At 41.8% G+C, this 11,764-nt stretch overlaps 1 pseudogene; it reads right to left on the bottom strand.

The window, feature by feature from the left end:
- Positions 1–9,439: 9,439 nt before the first annotated feature.
- On the bottom strand, positions 9,440–10,395 carry LOC123938933 (annotated as a pseudogene).
- Positions 10,396–11,764: the final 1,369 nt, after the last annotated feature.

The following is an 11,764-nucleotide window of genomic DNA, read 5'->3' as shown; positions in this document are numbered from 1 at the left end:
GTCAGGGAAAGATAAATACCATATGATTTTAGTCATATGTGGAATTTAATAAATAAAAGGTTAGCACAAGGTAAGGGAAGGAAAAATTTAAAAAAAAGGAAATCAGAGAGGGAGGAAAACCATAAGAGACTCTTAACTGTCAGGAACAAACTGAGGGTGTTGGAGGGGATGTTATTGGGGAATAACTGAGTGACAAGCATTAAGGAGGGATGTAATGAGCAATAGGTGTTATGTGCAAATTTTGAATCACTGAGCTCTACCTCTGAAACTAATAATGCTGGATATGTTAATTAAAATTAATTCAAATTAATACAGTTGATTTAAAAACTCTGCTACTGAGTTTTCTTTAAAATTTGAGGTACATAGGGGAACTTGTAATGCCAGTAGTTCTTGAGGTTGTAAATGATAGCATGTTGTGAGAATATATTGCTCTACCTTGACATTGGGCTCTCAACCTGTTTTCTAAAGAAGGATACTGGTTTGAAGGTGATCTTTTGAAGATATAATGAAGAAATTTGAAGAACTGCCTTAATTTTCACTTTAGGGAGAAATAAGTGTATTTTTAAGTTCATGGGGTGAATCTGAGGTGAGCCCTACCACTTATGTATTTCATTGCAATAGTTGTGTGAATTGTAACTTAAATTACACTTAAATTCATCTTTACTTTTGCTAAGAAAATTGTTTTGTATAGCAAATGATGTACTGTGTATGTTCATATCTTCCTAGGCAAACCATTAAAAACTTGAAGTATCATTGCTTTTAGGAGATAAAGCACAGAAAGCAAACCAACATAATGATGTGACAAAGAACTAGTAAGTGGGATTGGAGACTACAACAATATTCACTACAATGCCAGCCAAGTGAAGCAGACAGTGGTTGTTGTGAACTGACCAGAAGAGAAAACAAAAAGTGTTGGGTATTGGACTGAGTCTTGAGGTGTGGATATTGCACAGATTAGCTGGGAAAAAGAAGAGACAGGGCAGCCTAGGTCGGAGAGGAGGCTTTCATGCCTTTCAAGGAATGATTATGATTTGTTTAGAGCAAAGGAGGATTATATACACTGTTAGATTGAAACATGCAGTCATACATGCTATACCACCAGGCCCTCCCCTTCCAGTTTGGAAAATTGCTGCTCTTAAATCAATGCAAACTGCTCTTAAATCAATGAAACTCAGGGAACACTCCACAGAGGAGTACAGAACCAGAGTCCTTTCCTTTGACTTCCACTTTTCATGATTCACCTACAAGTGCATGTGCAAAAGCGATTACTTCAGGTGGCAGAGATGACATTTTGCCAATTGCAGTTTATTCAGTTATTTTAAAAATTGATATATAATTAACATGAAACATTCTATTTCTTTCAGGTGTATATCAGAGTGATATATGTATATATTGTGAAATGATCACCACTTACTTCTGGATAACAGATCTCCCAGAGTTACATGTTTCATTGTGATAAGAAATTTAAGATCTTTTGTTATAGAACCATTCAAATATGCAATACAATGTACATTATACAATCAAATATGATTAACTATAGTCATCATTAACGATGGTTCTCATGAAACCAGTTTTAACCATTTTCACAACTTACATTCTGTCTTCAAGTCACGTATATTTGTTAAGTGAAGAAGCAAGTCCTTGGTTCTATTTTCATTGAGAATAATTTTCCCTGTGGTCATAGCTTTTTACCATCAATGACAATAACTCTTTGATACATAATATGGTCCTTGACAAGTGGTTAAGGGTCTATTCAGCTGATATTGGCAGGGGTGAGTCTCTGTGGGATCAGGCAGCTGCTAAGCAGGGAGTCCCGGGGGTGATGAAAACTCAAGAAGGAAATCATGCTGATTGTGAAGGAGGATTTGCAGCTGGAAATCCCAAGGGTTCTTACTGTGAAAAAGAGGGTGCTCTGAGAACCACTGCTGGAGAGGCTGTGAGTCTGAGCAAGGAAGCAGAAGGAGCCTGTACTCTTTGGTAATGTTTTTTTGTTTTTTTCTGGACTGATAATAAATCCTTGGTATGTTTTCACAGTTGGAAATTATGAAGTGAGCAAAGTAAGAGTATGTTCACTCATTCCATAGGCATTAATTTAATAGTGTCTCCCTTGGTCAAGAATTTCCTATGGTGTGGGATGTAAGGGATAAGACAAGGAACCAGATGCTGAAATGCTAGTTCAGCCCACAGGAACCTCACACTTGGGACACAGATTCAAACTGGAGACTTGTCAGTATCCCATTATAGAAGATGTAGTGGTTTATCCATGTATTTTTCCATGTTACTCAGCTTTGAGTACCTGTTGCATGCCAGGCTTTGGCATTGAGAGCTCAGTACTTTTAGTCTATGAAAATGCCCAGAATTAGTAGTCTGGGAGACAATGGTCAGTGTTGCTGAGTAGGCCCTTAGACTCTGAAAGAGAGGCATGAAAATATGATTGCCTATGCTGACAAGGGAATGATTGTGCTTCCAAAGGTTAGTGTGAATAAGAATATCTTAGTCAAGTCCATAATTGGGAAGCATTATGGTTCTACACGGGTGGCATCTAGATGACCAATGGAGGGAGTCATACAGTTCAGGGATGACTTAGACTCATGCAGTTCTAATCACTTTCACCAGGAAGATACTTAACTTCTTCCAGACATGTGGTGTTACAGAAATGTTATATTTTAAGCAGCACCTTGTATGGATGACTGTTGTCTTCAGTGTTGTGCAATTTTCATGTTGTTTCTGTAACCAGTCTTGGCTAATGACACAAAATAAGAAAGATCGTTTTTCTTGTTGTTTGCTTGTTTCTTTTGTGTTTTGTTTGTTTGTTTGTTTTTCATTTTGAAAAAAAATAACAAAGAACCAATTATACCCTCCTTGGTGAAATTTCTCACTGAGTGTTATATCACAAATGAAGCGACAGTTCACCAATGCATATGTCCTTCTGAATGAGCATTAAAAATTTCTCCAAATTTCCCCCAGACTATATTGATAAGTATGTCAGTCAATAACATACACACAATAAAGGAAATAACTTATAAATCATTTTGAGAATTTATTTAGTTCATCTGTCCAGGTGCCTGCTTGCCTTATCAGACAGCTAAGTTGTTGGTCTCCAGTTTCAAAGGCCAATGATGAGGCCACTATCAAGGTGTCTGGTTGGCCGACGCACAGACATGATTTGTTGGTCTTGAGTTTGAAGGGCAGACAGTGATCCTGCTTTCCAAGTGCTCAGAGATCTGTTCTATGTTTCAAGGTCTAAGGACACATGGTAAGCCTGCTGTGAAGGTGCCTCTTTGGCCTAATAGAGAGTAGAGTTATGCACTTTGTGAAAAACTGGTCCCAGTGAGTCTTTGACCTAGACCTGATATACTTTGTTGGTCTCTAGTTGTACAACACATGATGAATCATTTGTCCAGGTACCTCCTTGGCCCAGGATAGAGATGAGTTTTTGGTTTCTGAGTCCAGGGGCACATAATGATCTCACTCTCCAGGTGCCTACTTGGCTGAGTACAGAACTGAGTTACTATTGATATCAAAATACAAGTGGTAAGCCTGCTGTATAGTTGTCCTCTTGACCTATCACAGAGCTGTCTTATCAGTGCCCAGATGTAAGGGTACATGGTGAACCTTCTATACAAGTTCCTATTTGGCCTACAAGAGAGATGATTTGTTGGTCTCTATGTCAATAGGCGATTGGTGAGCTGGTTCATCAAGTGCCATTTTGGCCCAGCCCAAGGCTCTTTCTTGGTCTCCATGTCCAAGGGTATATGTTGATGCTGCTGTTCAGGTGAATCGTTTTCCCAGTACTGACCTGGGATGCAGGATTGATAGATTCTTGGCACTTGGCAAGCTTGGTGTTCTCTAGACATACTTGCTTTGTGCTGCCTGGATTGGCAAGGTGTGTTATGAGGACTCCTTGTCCAACCAGTGTCTGTATGACTCATCTGCCCAGTTTCAAATGCATTCAGAAGGTTTCCACTCACAGAGTTCCTGGTGGGTTCTCTGTTCTGGGGTCTGAATTTGCCTGTGGTATACTGTGTTCAAGTGTGTGTGGTCTGTAGGCTCCTGGTTGGCCAGCAGTCTGTGGAATTAGTGTGTCCACTGTTAAGCTGGGTCAGACTGCTTGTGGTCTGAGGACATGTGTTCCAAGGACTCATACTATGTCTAGAGATGTGGTGATTCCTTCTCCCAATACATGTTTCATGAAATTTCCTCTCTTCCTTTTGTCTGGAGACATTGTGAACATCAGGATGGCCAGATGCTTAGAGCATTCATGTTCCCTGTGCTGAGCTGTGTTTGAGGGCTCTGGAATAATAGTAGGCCCAGTGTTCCCTCAGGACATGGACTCAGCTTTCCTGTGCTGAACCCAGATTTGATCCCAGAGATGTGGAACCCAGCTGAAAATCTACAGTACTCTGATTTACAGTGCCCCAATCCCATATACAAAGTGGAATGTGTCCCTGAGAAGATGGGCCATCCACACAATGGGAAATGGGTCCAGGAGTTACTGGGTACTGCTTTGAGGACTCTCAGGACCACAGAGGGGCACAAACATAAACACAAACATGAAGGTGGTGTGAGAGTGTTGGTGGGAGGCCCAAGGAAGGAGGAATGGGCAGGGTGCTTGCCATGAACAGAGGAAGAGAACAGGGCAGAGAAAGCGAGGAAGAGTTATGGCTAAAACACTATCTCCCTCCTCAGTGCAACCTGGGCTGCAGATGTCCTTTTATAACAGCCCTGGTACATCACAGTGTCTTCTTATGATGTCAAAAACATTCCCTATCCAATCTCCAGGGCACTTTCATGTTGGCCTTATTTGGGTGGCCAATCACCAGGCAGTTTGGATGGCTGATGACTGAAGGATTTCTTAGTGACCCTCATGACATCATTTCCTGGAAACCACGTTTTAAAGGAAACCAGGTAAACTTTCCTTCAAGTTGAAAAATTCATATGATAGGGAGATCATGGAGACCCTGAAAGACTCAAACAGTACAAAGTTAAATGTGTCACTCATTGTCATCATTCGCTAAAACACTAACACCGATGTTAATGAGGACATGGGCAATTAGACCCCATGAAAAGGTCACATAAACATCATAGAAAGATCACAGTTGTGGGGTAAGTCAGACAACATAGCACTAGAGCAAGTGCTACCCTCAACTCATCCATCACAGCTTAAATGTAAGTGGAGAAAATGGTAGGCGTTATGTTTCACACATCTTCCCACAATAAACCTAAACCTAGAAAGGACAAATCTGTGTCACAAGTCATGATCTCCTTGCCTAAACGACATTCAGCTCTCCTAGAAGGGGGCAACAAAATCTAGCCTGTCCCCAGGTTCACAGCCTTAGTGTGCAGCATCCAGTCAGAAAGTTCTGGGAGAGGAGTTAAGATTGTCTCTTTCCTCAAATACAATTACATGCTTATCAGACTATTCTTAACTCCCAAGAAATCAATCAAAGATGTTATAAAACAAATTCCACAAGGCTATAAGTAAAAAAGCGACCACCATTTGGAAGGGAAGAGGTGTGGAGAGTTGATTCAGGTCTGATATAGTTGAGGACACAGTCGAGGAGAGAGAGTCTACTTGGAGAGTCTGCCACAAAGTATTATAACCATTGGGCTGCAAAATCAGAAATTTTTAAAGTCTGGATAAAGAAGATAATGTTATATGCATATAATGGAATATAACTCAGCCATCAAGAGAATGATATCTTACCATTCACAATGGTACCTAAAGACTATTATGCTAAGTGAAATAAGTTGATGAAAGACAAATGCTATAGGATTTCACTCATATGTGGAATTTAAGAAACAAAACCGATGGCAATAGGGAAAGGGAGGGGAAAAATAAGATGAAATCAGAAAGGGAAGAAATACCATGACAGACTCTTAACTAGGGAACAAATGGGGTTGTGAGAAGGGAAGTGGGTGGAGGATGGGGTAACTAAGGATAGGCATTAAGGAGGGCACTTGATTGAATGAGCACTGGGTATTCTATGCAACTGATGCATCACAAAATTCTAACCCTAAAATTAAAAAAAAAAAAAAGTCTTCAGGACCCTTCCATATTTGCGTGGTGCCAGTGGGGACTGGCACCAGAGGAAGGTCCCATTAACTACTTATAACTTTTTCTTATTACTTATTAATTAATTATTGCTTATTGAAACAGTGAGCACAGATTTTAATCTAATATATAATCTTCTTAAAAATTAGTAGAAAGTATATATGTATGTATACATATATATACATAACAGAATTGGGTTTGTCTGAGAGTCATGAGGACCCAAATGCAATTCAGATGGAACTGGCCTCACTCAGCCTGTCTTGGGGCTGCAGGTAACACTAGTCACTTGGGGAGACTCTGCCCTTCACTTCTGTGACAAATTTACTTCCAGTTCTTTCTTTGTTGATTTCCGTTTCAGTTTCCTTTGACAGCTTTTTCCTGTGTATCCCTTTGGTTGGTGTTCAGTCCTAAACCACATGATCTTCTTCTCTCACAGGGAAGCCCAGTTATCCCTCCCCCTGTTCAGAGTGCAAATTTCTGCTCCTTAATCGTCTCTACTCTGAGCTTCAGAGCCTATGTATCTGGTCTGGGAGGAGACAGCTCCATCTGTGCTTTTTTTTTTTTTTTTTTTTTGCTTATTTTCAGCATAACAGTGTTCATTGTTTTTGCACCACACCCAGTGCTCCATGCAGTACCTGCCCTCCCTATTACCCACCACGTGGTTCCTCAACCTCCCACTGCACCCCCCCCGCCCCTTCAAAACCCTCTGGTTGTTTTTCAGAGTCCATAGTCTCTCATGGTTCATCGCCCCTTCCAGTTTCCCTCAACTCTCTCTCCTCTCTATCTCCCCATGTCCTCCGTGTTCTTTTTCTTTTTTTTTTTAATATTTTATTTATTTGACAGAGAGAAATCACAACTAGGCAGAGAGGCAGGCAGAGAGAGAGGAGGAAGCAGGCTCCCCGCAGAGCAGAGAGCCTGATGTGGGGCTCAATCCCAGGACCCTGGGATCATGACCTGAGCCGAAGGCAGAGGCTTTAACCCACTGAGCCACCCAGGTGCCCCGTCCTCCGTGTTCTTTGTTATGCTCCACAAATAAGTGAAACCATATGATACTTGACTCTCTCTGCTTGACTTATTTCGCTCAGCATAATCTCTTCCAGTCCCATCCATGTTGCTACAAAAGTTGGGTATTCATCCTTTCTGATGGAGGCATAATACTCCATTGTGTATATGTACCACATCTTCCTATCCATTCATCCGTTGAAGGTCATCTTGGTTCTTTCCACAGTTTGGCGACCGTGGCCATTGCTGCAATAAACATTGGGGTACAGATGGCCCTTCTTTTCACTACATCCGTATCTTTGGGATAAATACCCAGCAGTGCAATTGCAGGGTCATAGGGAAGCTAACATTGAGATACCACCTGACACCAGTTAGAATGGCCAAAATTAGCAAGACAAGAAACAACGTGTGTTGGAAAGGATGTGGAGAAAGGGGAACCCTCTTACACTGTTGGTGGGAATGCAAGTTAGTGCAGCCACTTTGAAGAACAGTGTGGAGATTCCTCTACAAATTAAGAATAGAGCTTCCCTATGACCCTGCAATTGCAACTGTGATTTTTGGACAGAGAGTGAGAGATCACAAGTAGGAAGAAAGGCAGGCAGGGGGGAGGGAGAACCAGGCCCCTGCTGAGCAGAGAGCCAGATGTGGGACTTGATTCCAGGACCCTGAGATCACGAACTGAGCCAAAGACAGAGGCTTAAACCACTCAGCCACCCAGGCACCACTGATTCATTTTTTTTTTTAATTGAAGCATAGTTGACATGAAATAGTATATTAGCTTCATATGTACATTATACGATTGAACACTTTTTTCCTTATTCTGTGTTGACCAGAAGTGTAGCTACCATTCTTTGCCAGAGACAATATTCCAATAACATTGACCATATCTCCTATGCTGTGCCTTTTATACCACGTGTCCATTCCATAATGGGAAGCCTGTGTTTCCCACTCCCCTTCACCCATTTCTCCCATGCCCCACTCTCTTCTCCTCTGAGAACTCCTTTAGCAGATCAGTTTGTTCTTTATATTTATACATCTGATTCTGCTTTTTGTTTTGTTTTGTTTTTCATTTGTTTTGCTTTTCAGATTCCACATTGGAGTGAAATCCTATGGTATTTGTTTTTCTCTGTCTAACCAATTTCTGTTAAATTTATACCCTCTGTGTCCATCCATGTTCCAAATGGCAAGATGTCATCATTTTTGGGCTTAGTTATTTTCATATATCTATATCTATCTATCTATCTATCTATCTTCACCTATTCTTTATCCATTCATCTATTTGTTGTAATATATCACCTGCTCTTCATCCATTCATCTATTTGTTGTAGACAGTAGGAGTTATATTAATTTTTCAATCTGGCAAAAAACCCAAAAAGAAAAAATATCACATTATACTCATATCTATGTACAGTGTGGACATATTCAGAGGACTGACATTAGGAAACCTTATTTCTCTTCAACCCCATGAGAAGTGCATATGCCATAATAACACTTTTCAATAACAACCCATTAGCAGGCATACAGACATCATGATTTTACATTTCAATACATGAGAAAAAAGACATACTCCCAGCACTGTCTTTCCTCAAAACTTCTGCCTGTTTCCCACTCTAATAGAGCAGGTCTTCACACGTGCTTTGGATACTTCATCATTTAAACTACAACAGTGGCTATATTAGAAGTCCTGTCCTTTCCATGTCCAAACTTAAATGAGGAAGTAGAAATTATAATAACAAACAATGGCTTATCAATGCGTATAGTTAAGTTTACCTGCAAAGATGTGTAAAATATTGCATGAAAGTAAAAATTAACAAGGCTATCATAAAGCAGTCTTCTTTACATTACAGATCATAACAGACACTTAACACTGTCGTTAAGTTTTACAAATGAATTATTTATATTCAAATTACAGCAGTTCCCCAAATCTAAGGAAAAGAAAATGGGTTGAGAAAGTTTCAAAGACTTTCACACCCAAGCCCTGTGTCCTCCAGCTGCCACTGGCCACAGTGATGACATACCCTGTGTGTTGTTATAAGACACAATGTCCAAATAAGCCATGTTCTACTTTTATCTAATATTACCTGTTACAGACCAGTGAATTCTTTGAGATGAAAAACAATCAAAAAATTCAGGATACAGAGCACTTTGACAACATACAATATCTGAAATTGTTCAAAGCTCTGAAAACAGTCTTTTAATGGAAAACTGAATCTTTTTATGCTCAGTTTCAACCTTGCTGGGAAAAAAAAATAACCATGACTAATCCCTGATACACATTGTTAACCATTTGTCTGTCTTCTGTCTTGGTCAGTGTTCATGATCTAGAGCCAGACCCAGAATATTTCTCTACATTTTCTCCAAGGGCTTCTTCAGGCACAGTGGTCATTCTGCTTCTCTCTCCTTCTGTCTGGCCCCTGTGGACATGAGTATCAGGACTTGCCTATTATCTGGCAGGGAAATCACACCCATGAGCTCTCTGTTTCAGTTGTGACCAGCAGCCCACAGATATCAGCCCACAGTAATCAGCCCAGGATCCACAGCTTACTACACTTCATGACACCCTCAAGACACTGTAAGTAGTGCTAAGGGCCTGGGTCACTGTGATATCTAGGTTACTCTATGTTTTCTCAGCAACAAGGTTACTTTACATCAGACTTGGAATAAATGTCTACAGCTTCTCCTGACTCATGCACCACAGCGAAGGTTGGCAACCTTCTTTCTAAAAAGATGTTCAAGGCTTTCCTGATGGAAGTGTTCTGGTGGATGAAGGGATATAGAGGTGGGTCCCAAAATCAAGGGCATCTGGGTTCTGCTTCATGAAGGTAGACTTTGGTATATCAGACATAAAATGCTGGGAAACTTCAGGATTCTTTTGAGGGTAAGTATATAAAGTGCATTCCCACTGATAGAATAACTGGCAAGGCATGGATTTTTTTTTTTTAATCAGCAAGTGTACAGCATAGAAAAGGCTTGGATCTGGAGCTATGTTAACTAAAGGCTTATGTATTTTGGGGGGCTAAGACTCCCTCCATGTTTCAATGTTATGTGCTTCTAATTCATAGATCTGTAGAAGGGGCAACTTATACTATCTCTGTGGTGTATTTATAAATGATGAAATCTCAGCATTTCTACAAAACTTTGTTTTGTACTCTCCTGCAATGGTGCTGCTGGAACAACATTGGATGCTAAGGCAAAGATGGCTCTCTAATTGGTAGTATCAGAGACAGCAAGTTTTCAAGGGGTTGGAATGGTGCAGTGATCCTTGTGTGACCTTGCGAAGTTCATGAAAACCAATTTTCTGAATCTTGTTCTTCTTCCAACTGAAATTTCTCCCACATGCTGACTTTGTGATCCAGGGCTGCAGTCTGCTGCTACCAAGAAGGAGGAGGACCAGGATCTGCCAGTACTTCTAGGCTCTTCTCTGCCCAGAGGTGTGTGGGAATCAGGGTCTGGGTGGGGGCTTTCTGGGGGTGTGGGTGGAGTGCAGAGCCACGGGGTGGTGGGAAGTTTGTGGGAGTGCTCTGGAGTGTGTGAGCATAGAGGTGCCAGAGAGGCCTTGGAGTGCATAGGCACCAGGTTATGGGCTGTGACTTTCTGGGAGGTGAAGGTGGGACTTTTGGCTAGGCAAGCAGGGAAGTGGTTGGCTGAAAGGCAGCCCTTATGCAAAAATCTCTGGGAGATACCTGGGTTGTTAACATAGCTTGGCTAGTGTAAGTCATGCTACAAGAAACATAGGGTCTTCACACTGAAGACATCCCGGCAGATTGGGTGAAGCTAAGAGCTAACTGCTGTCACAGGGCTCTTTTTGCAGAGGGTGGCTGGAGTGGAGATGTATCAGGTGCTGAGGTTTTCTGGGATTGTCTTCATGGGGTGGGGTAGCCTGACAGTACATCTGTAACTGCAGTGGGCATGGGCAGGAATGTCCCAAGGCTCTCTGAAGAGAGGACGCTTTGGGAGATAGCTATAGCTGGGGTGGATTTAGGATGGCAGTTGTTCTCTGTGCACAGTACCCACTAGCAAGATGGCTGAAACTCAAGTGGATGAAAACTGGGATATCTTCAGCACTCTGAGTGTCCTGACAGAGTGTGAGCTATGGGATCCTGGGATTTCCACATAGGGTACTCCTTTTCAAGGCATCTGGAGGTCAAACATGACCCAGGATGTCACATACCCATATAACTAAGGGTGACCCATGCAAGATGGGAGCAGACCTGGAGTGTTCTTGGATGCTTAGCAACTGTGCCAACTCAGTATGATGTCTGGAGCTCTAGTGAATGCTGACAAGGAGCATCCCAGTGTGTGCCATGCTGGAGCTGCTTCTTGGCACAGCTGGGTTTGAGTGGGCTGGGGACCCTGGGATCAACGAGGTGGTACACCAGCGAAGATGCTCAGACCTTGCTTCTGTACATACTATCAAAGTGGAGCAGAATTTGAGCTTGCCTGTGACTTGACACAGAAGGAGATCCAACACCCCTCCTTCCCCATTGTGTTGGGGGGGGAGCTCTCAGGGAAGATCCTTCACATTCTAGTTGCTCTCTGAACTGTAGCTTGTTTTCTGTGTGCCAGTGCAGACACATTAGCTTACAGCCCACAGAACTATCCCTTCCACTGCAGTTGGCAGGCTGCTGAGGGGTGATTCCTGTGTTATGATGTCTCTGTCTCTGTTTTCTGCTGTGCAGAAGCTGTTCAGGCTGTTCTCGGTTCTTC

The sequence above is a fragment of the Meles meles genome, chromosome 3 (genome assembly GCF_922984935.1).
Source record: "Meles meles chromosome 3, mMelMel3.1 paternal haplotype, whole genome shotgun sequence".
NCBI classification, from domain to species: Eukaryota; Metazoa; Chordata; class Mammalia; order Carnivora; family Mustelidae; genus Meles; species Meles meles.
This window is presented reverse-complemented; position numbering and strand designations above follow the sequence as displayed.